The 14,819-nt window shown below is 34.4% G+C and overlaps 1 pseudogene; it reads left to right on the top strand.

Annotated features, from left to right (window-relative positions):
- The first annotated feature begins 2,509 nt into the window (after positions 1 to 2,509).
- On the top strand, positions 2,510 to 5,149 carry LOC148697369 (uncharacterized; annotated as a pseudogene).
- Positions 5,150 to 14,819: the final 9,670 nt, after the last annotated feature.

Below are 14,819 nucleotides of genomic sequence, written 5' to 3' on the forward strand. Positions count from 1 at the left end.
AAGGCTTTAAAAAAGTTGTAAAAATATTTTTCAAAACTTTGTCCTTGATTCTATACATCCCATTAAGATAATGTGTTTGGTTATTGGCTTCAGCCCTTTGGTCGATGATGGTTGGATTTTTTTTTTATTCATACTTCCTTAATTGTGCCAATTACAGTTTTAAAGAAAAGATTGTGTAAATTAAGAAAACAAAGAGTACAAATTTATAGCTATCCGAGTATCTTCAATGGAGAGTACGAATTTGAGATGTACATCTCATTTTTATTTCTAAAAGATGTAAATGTACATACCAATCCAAATTTGCCACCTTTTCTCTCTTTAATTGGTGGAGGCGTGAAGCCTAGCTACCTCCTAAAGATGTAAACTTTACATTATGTACATTTCCCGCTAAGATGGGTAGTTTACATGCCTTAAAATTTATCCATTGGAGAACTTTTTGGTCAATAAGAATATATAAAATGCACATTTCAAGACATTTTGTATATTTCATTGGAGATGCTTTAAGTAGGTTATTACTTATGAAGTTGTAGTTACAAATAGCTAGTTCATGTATATAGTGGTTTAGGAAGATATGTAAAACACATCTTAAAGGTTTTATTGATGATTACTACTATGTAGAGGCAAATTACTTTAGATGGGACCTAATATAACTTCTTATAATGTGAAAGTTTTTAACTAGCCCAAGTTGAAACCAATTTTTTTTTTTTTTTTTTTTTTTTTAAGTAGATGAAATTATTACTAAATAATATAATATCACTACAAAGAGATTTTAATATATACTCAAGTCAAAGCACAACTTGTTAAACCAAAACATTGAGTCCACTTGCTAGTGGCTTATCCAAAACATATAAAAAACACGCACACACCAATCCAAAGTTAGTTAGGTTCTTCGGTTAGATAAGATTCCAACAAAAACTATGCATGTATGGGATTAAAAAAAAAATCTGCAGTCTCATATGTAAAATGATGCCTCCTAATGCTAGTAAGAAGAACATCTCTAACTACTAAATGATGCCTCCTAATGCTGGTAGTAGCCTCCTAATTAAGAGACTAATTCATGTATGCTCTCCTTAATTACCGGATAGAATATAAAATCAACTTGAAAACTAAACCCAAATTTAAATTATGTACGAGATGCTACATCAAACCTAGATAATTATGCGCACATATGGAAGTACTGGGAGAGGAGAGAGGGGGGGGGGGGGTGCGGGGGGCGGTGGGGTGCGGCGTTAGACTTGAAAAAATTAGAAGAAGAATAAAAAGGCCCGAGGGGTGGTGGAATTAAGGATTTCATTAAGAAGAACATCTCTAAGGATTTCAGTAAGAAGAACATCTCTAACTACTAAATGATACCTCCTAATGCTAGAAGTAGCCTCCTAATTAAGAGACTAATTCATGTCTGCTCTCCTTAATTACCGGATAGGATATAAAATATGTACGAGATGTTTCATCAAACCTAGAGAATTATGCAAACGTATGGAAGTACTGGGAGGGGGTGCGGCGTTAGACTTGAAAAAATTAGAACAAGAAGAAAAAGGCCCGCGGGGTGGTGGAGTTACTAATTAATGGGGCGGTGGCGAAAGCACGAAGGCGTGCACGCATGCGTTGCAATTTGCATGCCACTGGGGACTGGTTGGAATTAAGCCTTCCTATACGACTCCAATCTTTGTCCTCACGTCATCAGTTCGCTTGGATTTGGACATATATCCGAATATAGGGCATGCATGCATGATCTGTTCGGTTGACAAAAGAGAAAGACTAAGGATATACTGTATACATACATACATATACATATACATATACATATACATATACATACACACACACACACACACACACACACACACACACACACACACACACACACACACACACATATATATGTACATTGCATGTGAAAAGGGTACTCACATTCTCCATCATGTTGTTGCATGTACGTACATATGTTTGTACAGGTGTAAAGACTCAAGATCAAAAGGAAGCTTCAGATCATGACACTTGTCAAAGGATTAAGGGATGTAATAGTTAGTTTGTTAGATTACTTAATGAGTAAGCAAATAGAATTGTATAAATACCAACTTGTACTGCTAAATTGAGAGGTTAATGAAAAGTCAATACAAAGATTATTTCTCAATTTCCCTCTCTAAAATTCTTCGATTTTCTCTCCTTCCTCTTATGATTCTTTACAAGGAATTCATCAGGTTCTTGCATTCTTACATGGTATCCTCGCCGGCGATCTTCGATCCTGTGCTTCTGCTACTTCCGTGCTCTGAATTCTTCTCAATTGGTACACAATTCTTGTTCTTGATCTTTTGAATTGCGATCTGCCAGTCTAAAATTGTGCATTTAAAACTTGTGCATTGTGATCTTGTTCTCTGGAATTCTTCGATTGCTTATGCTGTTATCTCTCTCTAAAGTGTGATTCTTCTCTTCTTCTCTTCACGAAAGTGTAATTTGAAACCCTAATTTTGTCAATTCTTCGAACAAATTTCTCAAAGATCTCGGAAAAATGGTGAATGTTGATCAATTGCAAATTGTGCAATCTCTTGTTAATACTCTAATTCCCACTGTTTCAACCTTGGTGACGGTAAAACTTGATGATGCAAATTATCTTGTTTGGCACTATCAAATGAGGCTTTTTCTTGAAAGTCATGGTATACTTGGATTTGTTGACGGTACACATCGATGTCCTATTAGATTTGATGAAAGTTCTGATAAAGAAGGTGTGGAAACCGAGGCTTTTCAAGTTTGGAAGATGCACAATCGTGCACTTATGCAATTAATCATTGCTACTCTCTGCAACTGCGATGTCATGTGTTATTGGTTGTTCTAACTCTCATGAAATGTGGACTAGCTTGAAAGATCTATTTTCTACTATAACTAAAGCTAGTATATTCCAGTTGAAAACTGAGCTTCATAATATTAAAAAAGGATCAGAATCGGTGTCTTAATATCTACAACGTATCAAAGATGCACGAGATCATTTGTCAGCCACTAGTGTTAAGTTTGAAGATGATGATATTGTGATTTTGGCTCTTAAAAGACTACCCGTAGAGTATAACACCTTTAGAACTGTAATCCGAGGAAGAGAAGATGTTATTTCACTAAAGACTTTCGAGCACAATTGATTACAAAAGAGGTTATAGTTGATGCTACTCATTTGTCTAAATCTTTTGTCACTGCTATGATTGCCAAAGATAATCGTAAGGCCCTGTTGCTTGTTGAAGGGTCATCTGCGAAGTCCACCTCTTTGCCATATACTCATCATGGTGGTTACAATAACAATACTACTAATAATTTTGGAAGCTCTAGTTACTCAAGTGGTTACAACAACAATACTGGAGGATCTAGGGCCAACAATTATAGAGGTAGAGTTCGGGGCAGAAATCAATTTGGGAACACTTCCTGGTTTCCTGCTAATAATTCTCATAATGGTGCTGGTATTCTTGGTCCTGCTCGAGCTCAGCCACATATTTCCACTTGTCCTGACCATGGCTATGAAGTTCCTGTCTGTCAAATATGCAATAAGAAAGGTCACATTGCTGTTGACTGTTATCAAAGACACTCATCCACAACTGTTTCTTCATCTCCTGTTCAATGTCAAATTTGTGGAAAGTTTGGCCATTTTGCAATGCAATACTATCATCGAGCCAATTTTTCTTATCAAGGAAGGAGTCCACCCTCTACTTTAATTGCAATGCATGCTGCTTATCAACCATCTGCACCCTAGGAACAATATTGGGTTGCTGACACAGGGGCTACATCTCATATGACATCTGATCTTGCTTCTCTCACTAATGTTGCTCCATTTACTGGCACTGATACAATCACTACTGCTAGTGGTTCAGGTTTGCCTATATCTAATATTGGCTCTTCCATTTTGCATGCTCCACAATATTCTTTCCAATTAAAGAAGATCTTACATGTTCCAAGAGCCTGGAATGACAAGTTTACAAGTTTCTTGCTCGGAATTGGATTTAAAGCTTCCCTTGTAGATCCCTCTCTTTTTGTGCAGCATTCATCTTCTGGTACTGTTATACTGCTCCTATATATTGATGATATCATCATCACAGGTAGTGATTCTTCTTTGATAGATGATGTTATCTTGAAGTTGATTAAAGAGTTTGAGATGAAGGAATTAGGACAGTTACATTACTTCTTGGGATTGCAAATTTCATATAAACCTTCAGGTTTATTTGTTTCCCAAACAAAGTACATTCAAGATCTTTTGGAGAAAGTGGATATGTAGGATTCAAAGTTTGTGCAACACCTTTTTTTCCCTATCATCGACTACTCAAGGAAGACGGCCACCCTTATCATAGTCCTGAGCAATATCGCAGTGTTGTTGGCGCTTTACAATATCTAACCTTTACTCGGCCCGACATTGCTTTTGCAGTGAATCAATGCTGCCAATTTATGCAAAACCCTATGGAGTCTCATGTTGTTATAGTCAAAAGGATAGAGATATCTTAGGGGTACTATTGATTTTGGGATACATTTCAAGCCCGGAAAGTTACATCTTCAAGCCTATAATGATGCAGATTGGGCAGGTGATCCTAATGACAGAAGGTCTACCTCTGGCTATGTGGTTTATTTTGGTTCTAGTCCTATTTCTTGGGCTTCTAAAAAGCAACATACTGTGTCTAGGTCCTTTACTGAGGCTGAGTATCGAGCCCTTGCTATAACTGCTACGGAATTGGCATGGCTTCGACAACTTCTTTGTGATCTGCAGGTTCCATTGCTCACTGCTCCTGTGATTTATTGTGATAATATCTCCGCTCTTGCTTTGTCCTCTAATCTTGTTTTTCACTCTCAAGTCAAACACATTGAGATAGATTATCATGTTGTGTGTGAAAGAGTTTCTTGAGGTGATTTGCATGTGTAGCATGTTGCTTCTAAAGAACAGTTTGCTGATATTTTGAAAAAATGCCTATCTACTTCCTTGTTCTTACACCATTGTTCCAATCTCATGCTTAGTTCTCAGACGCATGAGATTGAGGGGGGATGTAAAGGGGTAAATACTCAAGATCAAAAGGAAGCTTCAGATCCTGACACTTGTCAAAGTATTAAGGGATGTAATAGTTAGTTTGTTAGATTACTTAATGAGTAAGCAAATAGAATTGTATAAATACCAACTTGTACTGCTAAATTGAGAGGTTAATGAAAAGTCAATACAAAGAGTATTTCTCAGTTTCCCTCTCTAAAATTCTTCGATTTTCTCTCCTTCCTCTTCTGATTCTTTTCAAGAAATTCATCAGGTTCTTGCATTCTTACAATGTTCATCTGGGGTTTAATTTACGTATTGAAGACATTTTTTTTGTGTGTGATTAATTTAGACTTTAAAAACAGCACGTTCAATACGATTAATGTAAGGTGGAGTTGTACCATTTCGTCATGCCATGGAGTGTTACTTTTAAACACAACAGCTTTTGAGCGTTTTCAATGCATGATCGTAAGTATAAGCTTGTTTTATTTTTTAGGAAAATTAATGAAAAAAGTTTGAAAATTTTGAGTTTTAACGGTAAGAACAAAATAAAGGGTAAAGTAAATAATATTAGGATTGATTTTTTAGTGTAAAAATGTGATTTTTCTTTAAAATGAACAATATTAGGAGCTTTTCATTAAAGTTCCCTTCTTCTTTTGCATTGTAAGTCACAAGATTTCATACCGATATATCCCAACATTGGTTAATGTTGGTACTTGATTTTGAGGTTTAAAGCCTATTTCCATAAGGATAATTAGTAAGACTTGAACACGTCATGATTTGATTACAAGCGTAACTTTTTGTATCAAATAAATAAAGTAGGTTGGCAACCAAAATTTTGCAGCTAAATATTAATACTTCATGATGTAACAAGATTCACTATGTAGTGTTAAAATGTGGTACAAAAATATAATCTTCTTTCATGTTGTAAGCAAACATGAAAGAAAACTTGGACTAAACTTTAGAACTAATTATGTCTTAAAAAAAATGATACTTTGGATGCGGCCTCTATCCACCACTGTTCTTTGACTGAAATATTATCGGTTTTCACTTTTTCGTTAAAGTTCTTTGACTTCGTATACCTCATTATATTAATATTAATGAAATGTTTACCTATATTAATTTTTTATGGAAGTTACAAATTGTGAAATATATCCATATTTTATGTAATATCCTTCTTTTTCCGTTTATTAAAAAGAAATAAGATTTTAATTAATAAAATGGAAAAATAAGAAAAGAGGACCTAATTTCTCCAGTAAAAAATAAATAAGAAACAACGGTTATTATTGAAACAATACAACTTTAAGGTACATATTATTGACACACAACCTGAAATGCGTATGGATACGATTTGTAGTAAATTTATTATGGAATGCTAGCTAAAATATTATAGAAGAGCAAAATAATAATTGGCTTGGTATGTGGTTTACTTTTATCTTTAATGTATTGGTACTCTTTTTTCTTTCAATGAATCGATATTACTTTGCATTTATGATTTTTTTTTTTTTTTTTTTTGTTGTGTTGTCAAACGATAGATTTTGTTAGATTAGATGTTAAATTGGCCGCCGACGGAATTTGAATCCATACCGTCATGCAAAGGCTCAACGCCTTTCCACCATTGTGGTAAAAGGCCACATGCTTGCACTTATGATTCTATAATGCGAGATGTTCACACATATAATAGCTACATTGGTAGTCTAATAGACAGTCGACATTGTAAAAATCAAATTTTTAGTAATAACAATTAAGGGGTAAGAGGTTAAAATTCATTTTTGTATGCGCTCCCAAAGACTCAAATTTCATACAAAGACCATCTCAATCCTGTAGATCACATGCCAAGAAAAATCTAATAATAATTTCACATTGACCCGAAAAAGATAATTTCTTGCTTTCTGAGATTTGTTCAAAGTAAACATAGATACTCAATAGTGCAACTAGAACTATCGCGACCATTACACATGCATGCAGACAATTCTACACAGCTATAAGATTCTAATGAATACTAATTTATCATGATTATCTAGAACGTAATTACAATCTTGGGGACCCAAAACATGATAATTTCTTGCTTTCTGAGATGTCAGGGAAATGACTAATTTGGCTCAACTTGACAACTTATTATACTTGTTCAAAGTAAACATAGATACTCAATAGGGCAATTAGAACCATCGAGGTCCTTACATATGCATGCAGACAATTCTTCACAGCTATATGATTCCAACGAATACGTAAATATCATGATTTTCTAGAACGCAATCCTAGGGATACCTGTGTGGGTTTTGTGGACTTTTCTCTGAGATTCATATTCAGTCCAGTCAATAGTCCGTACTCTAATGAAACCTTTGTCTAGAAAATTAAGGAGATCTCTGAATTTTCAGTGACGATTATATGGCACATAGACTAGCACCTTGCTGGTTTGTTACCATCACATAATTTTCAACTTTATGAATGGAATAATCCGATCTATAGATGCCAGCTAAATGGTGGGCAACGTGTATTTTACCCTCATTGATTTGACAATTATGAAAGATTAATTTTCTCTCTTTTTCTAGGAATTTTTCTTGCCAAATATAGGTGAGCCTTTGAAGTGGGACCTCGGAGTTCTCTGAACCACGACCCTTTGTATGTTGATATGTATAATAAAGAATTCGCTAAATACATGAAAAGTCTATTCCTATATCAAATAACATTAAAATTAAATCAAAACAAGAAAGATATACAATATTACTTAAATATTACACATATCACGTTTTTAGATACAAATGTACTAGTTTAGTTTACATAGTCTAATTTTTCAATCAATTCTTTTGCAATTGATAAAATAGTTAACCCTTAACCCATTCAATCTTTTTGTGACATAATTGATTGAAGATAAGATTTGATCAACTTTAATTTTGAAAAACTTCTTTTTGCAGAGGCAAATGTAACTGGTATGATTAACAAAATTCTATAAGCAACTCATGCATTTGGGAAACAACCATCATTTGTCTCGGATATTTCAATACTTCCATTGACAGATTTATTTCATCTGGTATAGTTTATCTCAAGATTCTTAGCTCTAGAAATTATTATTTCCCACCAATATCAGAATGTTCATTGTGTGAAGACCGAGAGAGGAGCGATAGTTTTTGTGAAGACGAAGATAGAAAGCGAGTGGAGCTGTATCAAGAAAAATGACTGGCATTTTGATTGTTAAATTTTAATTAGATTTGAAAACAAGAATTTAAATTGCAAATATATATAACAATTTGGGGCCCTTCCCGGGTGGAGGTTCTTGGCAGGTGTCTACTTCGGTGACGCTCAAGGTCGGTCCTGTATATAGTTAAAGGGTGATATTATCTAGAGGCCAAAAAAAAAAAAAAAAAAAAACACTAACACATTCTCTAATATTACATGTGGGTTCCACATATAATGTTAAAGTTCATCTCTATTAGAGAGTGAAGAAATGTTTTATGTCTACAAATTGTTGTGAAACATAAATAGTGGCAGTCCTTATTCAACGTATGGTAATAAACCATCATAAATGATCATATTAATGCAGAGAGCCTTTTGGATTACCACTTATGTATTTGATGTCCTATATAAAATGGTCTAATGATAATGAAAGAACACACTTTGATTTCTCCTCCCAACCTCTCCCTCTCTCTCTTTCTCTCTCTCTCTCTCTCTCTCTCTCTATTTTATTTCCAACATGTTATCAGCACGAGTGAGCTCTGACTGACTCTTGACATTAAAGTGGGGTAGTTGAGTCGCTACGATCTTCGTCACACATCCTTTAAAATCATGCAAAATAAACATTAATAATGACAAACGCCCCCATTTCATGTTCATGGTTTTCAAAGAATTAAATGCACATGATATTGATTAACTTCAATCCTTGCACGTGTTGATCTCTAAGCAAAAGGCTTTCCATTTTAACAGTGAGATCTTCCACTCATGTATTTGATGTCCTATATAAAATGGTCTAATGATAATGAAAGAACACACTTTGATTTCTCCTCCCAACCTCTCCCTCCCTCTCTCTCTCTCTCTCTCTCTCTCTCTCTCTCTCTCTCTCTCTCTCTCTCTCTCTCTCTCTCTCTCTCTCTCTCTCTCTCTCTCTCTCTCTCTCTCTCTCTCTCTCTCTCTCTCTCTCTCTCTCTCTCTATATATATATATATATTTTATTTCCAACATGTTATCAGCATGATTGAGCTCTGGCTGACTCTTGACATTAAAGTGGGGTAGTTGAGTCGCTACGATCTTCGTCACACATCCTTTAAAATCGTGCAAAATAAACAATAATAATGACAAACGCCCCCATTTCATATTCATGGTTCTCAAAGAATTAAATGCGCATGATATTGATTAACTTCAATCCTTGCACGTGTTGATCTCTAAGCAAAAGGCTCTCCATTTTAACAGTGAGATCTTCCAACAATCTACCTTTAAATAGTTGCTTCTTCTTTGAGATTTCCTAATCATTATAATCTTCATACCATGGGGTTCTAGCGCTTTAACCAAAATCTTCCTCCCATACCCAATTTCCTCTCTAATCCTTCAATGTACAGAATCCTCAAACTAAAATATCTCTTTTTTTTTTTCCCCCCTCACCAAGCTCTGCCAAATAGGGTTATGGAATACCTAATTTAGGCATAATTACATGCTAATATTTCTCGCTTCTTATGATTTGTTCCATAACATTCATCCCCTCGTAGCACTCTCCCTGCAATCTCTGCACATGGGTTGAATTTCAGCAATATAGTATCTTGCTCGGAAAGTTGCAAGATGGGCATAGTACACATTTGATTGGGTGACAAAAACCCCATCAGGATTGATGTTCTTTGACCAAGTATGTTGTATAGTTTTCAAAATTTTCATTTTCCAGTGGTGAGGACTTGTTTCCCCGCAACCCTTGTACCAACTTGAACATTTTTATTAGGGGTTTTGATAATAAACATGTTCTTGTGTGGATATTTACTTGTTTGGCGCCTTCTTATCCATGAAAATTCTTAATCCGATAAACTTTTCTAAAGTAAATCAACTTTGAAAAATAAAATAAGCAACGGAGCAGGATGCGAGTAAGTTTGTGGGCCCGGGACAGAACTTAGAAGCCTCATCACTAACGTTGGTTTCGAATAACATTACCTCTCAAACTTAGCATTGTAAAGTATTTTCATTGCGATCGTTAGAGTATCACCTTAGTTCGATACCAAAAATTAAACATTAAACCCATGAAGAATCCTTCATTTCGTGCTTAGCAACACATTTATCGGATTTAAGAAGTTCATGCCATACTTGAAACGATCTACAAGGAGCAAATTAATAACAATAATTTTTCTTTACCTTGCCCCAGTTCTTGGGTCAATGATTTCATTACTTGCAATGTAATCTAGGGAGGCATTTCTCTTCCTAGACTAGATTGCATGTCTGTCTCCAGGATTATGTTTCCTATTTTATTTCAATCTATTTAGTTTCCTAGTCTTATTCTAAGACCTTTTACTAGGAGCATTTTAATTAGAGTAGTATAAATAAGCCTTTTGGCAGACCTAGGTTTTTTTTCAACGTATGCAACTTTTGGGAGAAGATTTTGGCTAGAGCCTAGAGATTTCAAGACTTATACTTTCAGGTGTTTTCATTCTAATTCTAGTTTAATACAATTATGTTGATTTTAATTATGAATATGTGTAACTAATCCTTTCTCTAGGGTGAGGCCATGATCCTTAGCAAGAATATGTAGTTTTTGTTTAATTTTCTTATGAATTATTGCATGCAAGTTTTGGATTGTTAATCATTGTGCTTTAAACTATCTATTTGTCTTAGTGATTCGCGACCATTAGGATATTTAGAAAAGTAATTTGATGCAATTTTGGCGGAGGGTTGTCCCTAAAATTGACTAAGGCTTCTTGTGGTTAACATGTGTAACTACTTAGGATGGACGACACATCTTAGGAGTTATATGGTTTTTCAAAAGGTTTTCACAAAACTTAATGAGTCTTGCATGTTCACATTCGATCTGGACACCACAGACGGGTTGCATGTTGGATATACGTTCTTTATTGGGGGTTCCAAGTAAGGCATACTTCAGGAAAATCTAACCTTCAAAACATGCATGTGTAATTCATAAGGAATTAGAAGAATTACGTAGGATTATTTGGGTGATGGCGGAACCCTAGTGTTTTTCCAACTTTGTTTCTCAAAATCTTTTCTCTTTGTTTTGTTTCCTTTTTAATTGGTTATTAGTTGCTTTTCCTAAATTACTTTTATTAAAATTCGTTTTTAATACTTTTAAATTCAAAATCAACCTTTTCCAATCTTCATTTTTAGATAATTAACTAGGATTAGGGTTTTTCATGAATTGTTTTAAATAATCCTAGTGGAAAACGACCTTGCTTGAGCCGTTTATACAACAATAACCTTGTTCTCTTGCAAGTATTTTTAAATGTTTTTATCTCTACTTTTGTAGGTGGTAAAATCTCTATCAGACACCCATACCTATTTTTTCAACATACCCATAACTTTTTTCAATATACTTTAAGACTGTCTTTTCAACAAAAACCAACCCATCACTCACACTACCAAAACCGGCCAACCCCATAATGGGGGTACTTTTGGGGCTTTTATGCAATTACATAAAATTTTAACACTTTGTGTATTTGCACTTTGACACGAAAGTTTACGTTTTTACCTAAAGGCCCAAAATCACTAAAGGACAAATTGTTTTGCTCCTTTAATGAAGTTTTTGCATTTGTTGAAAATTCAAACTATAATTACATGAAGTAGTGGACTTTTGTGTTTTTACAAAGTGACCTCAAAAGTTTGTGTTTTGCAATATAGCCCAAAAGTTGAGGTTATTGCATTTTGGCCCAAATTAGTTGAGAACAAAATAGTTTTGTATCTTTAAATGAGAATTGGATTTTCATTTCATTTAGCTCCATCTAAATCAATTCTATGGATACAAAAACCAAATGACAATGTTGCATTCAAGTTTAATCAGTTAAAACGTTAATTAATTGAAAAAATGATGATTATGAACCTAAGCCTACGATAATTGAGCTATGAGAAATGTCGTCTCTCAAATTTGTTTGAACCATGGTAAAGTGTAGATTAGATTTTGGTTGTAATTTGATATGATCAAATGTTGTAAAAGAGCATAAGCTCTTCTTTACTTTGAAGTACTCATTTCTTGTTTTATTTGATATGCATGAAATTGGAGTAGTAGGGTCCAACACCCAATAAAAAAACACGTCTTAATGTTATTAAATGCATAACTAAAATCAATCACCATCCCTAGACCGTGATCCAACACTAGGCTCGTGTTGGATCGAATCAAAGGTTCATAGTCATCCTAAGGCCCTAAGATAACTATATAGTCCATCATTGTATACAAAGCTAATGTTAGTAGTACCATATACTCTTGCTTTAAAAATAGTTTTACAAGCATAGTGGGAGTATTATATACTACTAAAACAATCACATGGACCAATAGTTGTAATAGGACCAAAATTGTTTTAATGAGATTAAAATGCATGCTTATATATGATGAGACCTAAAAACCCTCAACTAAACCGTTATTAAGTTGACAAGCGTGAGAGTCCTTTGAACACTCTTTCGTGGCCTTCCACCGTGGTAGGCTCCAATCATTTGACTCAAACACCTGTTTCACCCTATCATGGGAGAGTACAAAGTATGTGCTTACACTTAGGAGGAGTTCTATACGCATACATGATGATGTGAAGATAGGCAACAAGAATCATCAACATCATATCATTGTGAGGTTGTTCTTAAACCCCTACCTGAACTTGCATGGTGGGAATGACTTAACTAAGTGCAATGAAGCCAACATCATATCATTGTGAGGCATCATTCTCTAGAAGCCAAATAAGATGGGTACTTACATGAGATGTAAATGAGTAAGCATACTCTCTCATTATTATTGATGCTATCCAACATCATATCATTGTGAGGTGGGCTTGGTAATAGTGAGCCTCCCATACCGTACTAAGAGTTTCCTCCAAAACTCTTGAATTCCAATGAGGGATATGGAATTTGCCAAAAATAGTGGGTGGCACTATTTGATTTAAAGACCTAGTTTAAATAGCTTAATATATATTGATTTATATTTGTTATGTATTTATTTACCAATATATTTGCAAACACTATCTCAAACTTGACAAAGAAAAAGCCGAAGGCTTTAGTTTCTAGACTTGGTACCACAATCCCATAAATTGTCTTGAATGGATTGTATATGTACCTAAGTAGTCTCATCTTCACAATCTTCCTGTTGATAATGTATCATTGGAAGAACATGTTAGATAAGTCTATCATAAAGACGACAACACAAACAACAAATGCTTATTCCTTTGTTGTATGAACAAAGGAACTTGAGAAGATTAGCACAAAGACATGGACATTTTATGTGCAATGATTCTTCACTTACAAATTGTTGTATGAAGAAATGAGAGTTGCCTTGAACAACTCTTGAAAGTTTATAATCATGTTTAGAACATAATGGTTGATTGCCAAAAATAGTCCATCAACATGGACTTATGATGATTTTGAATCATTGAGTGTTAAAGTGTTAAACCACTTCAGGAGACGGAAACTAGGCAAGGTCTTCACCTTTGAGTCCCTATCCAAATGGTTAGCTAAGTTTATTGTAAACTATATAGTGAACAATAACCGCACGCTCTCCAAATCGTTTGATGTGTATAACATAATTGAAATAAGTTTCAAGAGAGATAGTGGGAGTTTAAGGGACCATGACTTTTGTAGTCAATGGAGAAGTCAAATGAAGAAGGTGAAATAACTCCAAGGGAACAAACTTTCTTTATGAAAGGATGGACATTGGAAGGGGTATTTGCAAGAAATGTCTTGTAAGTGTCAAGAACACACATTTCGAAGGTATTGTAAATTGTTCTTTGAATACTTCAAAATAGTTGGTTCTTCTACTTGAATGCTTGATTCCGTATTAGTAACTATGTTTTACAATCGCTGTAAAAATGTGTCTAATAAGAGGTAAAAGATTAATGAGAGAAGAGAAAGTACTTCACATTTGGAACGTGAATAAATATAGATCTCTGCGAAAGCATATAGTACTTACTTCCTCATATGAACTACCAAAGAAATTGGAAAAATAAAGATTGTCTGTACATTCCAATTTGAATAAGGAACTTAATTCTGTCACTATAATTTTAAGAGATGGATGAATGTTTTGTTTGACAAAACATTGTTCTTTATTAATGAATGATTGGATTATTGTAATCTTATTGATTGTCTCTATAGTAGAGATGATGTGGTAGTGTTAACTATTTAGAATATAACGATGCTTAAACCCCAAAAGGTTGCAAGGTAGTGACTAATCCCACTGAGTTGTGACACCTCTAAAACATAAATTACAAGTTGGTCATAAATGGATGCTTTGGATTGTCAGATCCGGATGCAATGCCTTCTTGTTAAAATTGTATAGAGGCGAAATGTTCGAATCTTTATTCTTTTGAAAAGAAGAAAGAATCACAAAGTTGTTGAGGTTAATTCACTTAGATGTTAGTGGCACTTGTCCACAACATAATACTACTCATTTTGTATGACATTCACCGAAGATCGTTCTTGGTTGGACTATCGTTTATTTTGAATAAACACAAGTCTAAATACTTTGCAAAAGGTTTCAAAGAATTCAAGAATATAAGTTGATGAGTAAGACGTCTAAAATATTTACCTCCTTAGATTTGATCCAAGGAAAAATAACACTTCAGAAGAGTTTCCTTGAAAGATATCAAGGCAAGTAGCATCATAAGATAATTGATTTCTCCATTGGGAGAAGAACAAACTTGAATAAGATGTAGTTTGTTGGATG

Source organism: Pyrus communis, chromosome 4, assembly GCF_041283825.1.
Source record: "Pyrus communis isolate YQ-2024b chromosome 4, ASM4128382v1, whole genome shotgun sequence".
In the NCBI taxonomy this organism is placed as follows: Eukaryota; Viridiplantae; Streptophyta; class Magnoliopsida; order Rosales; family Rosaceae; genus Pyrus; species Pyrus communis.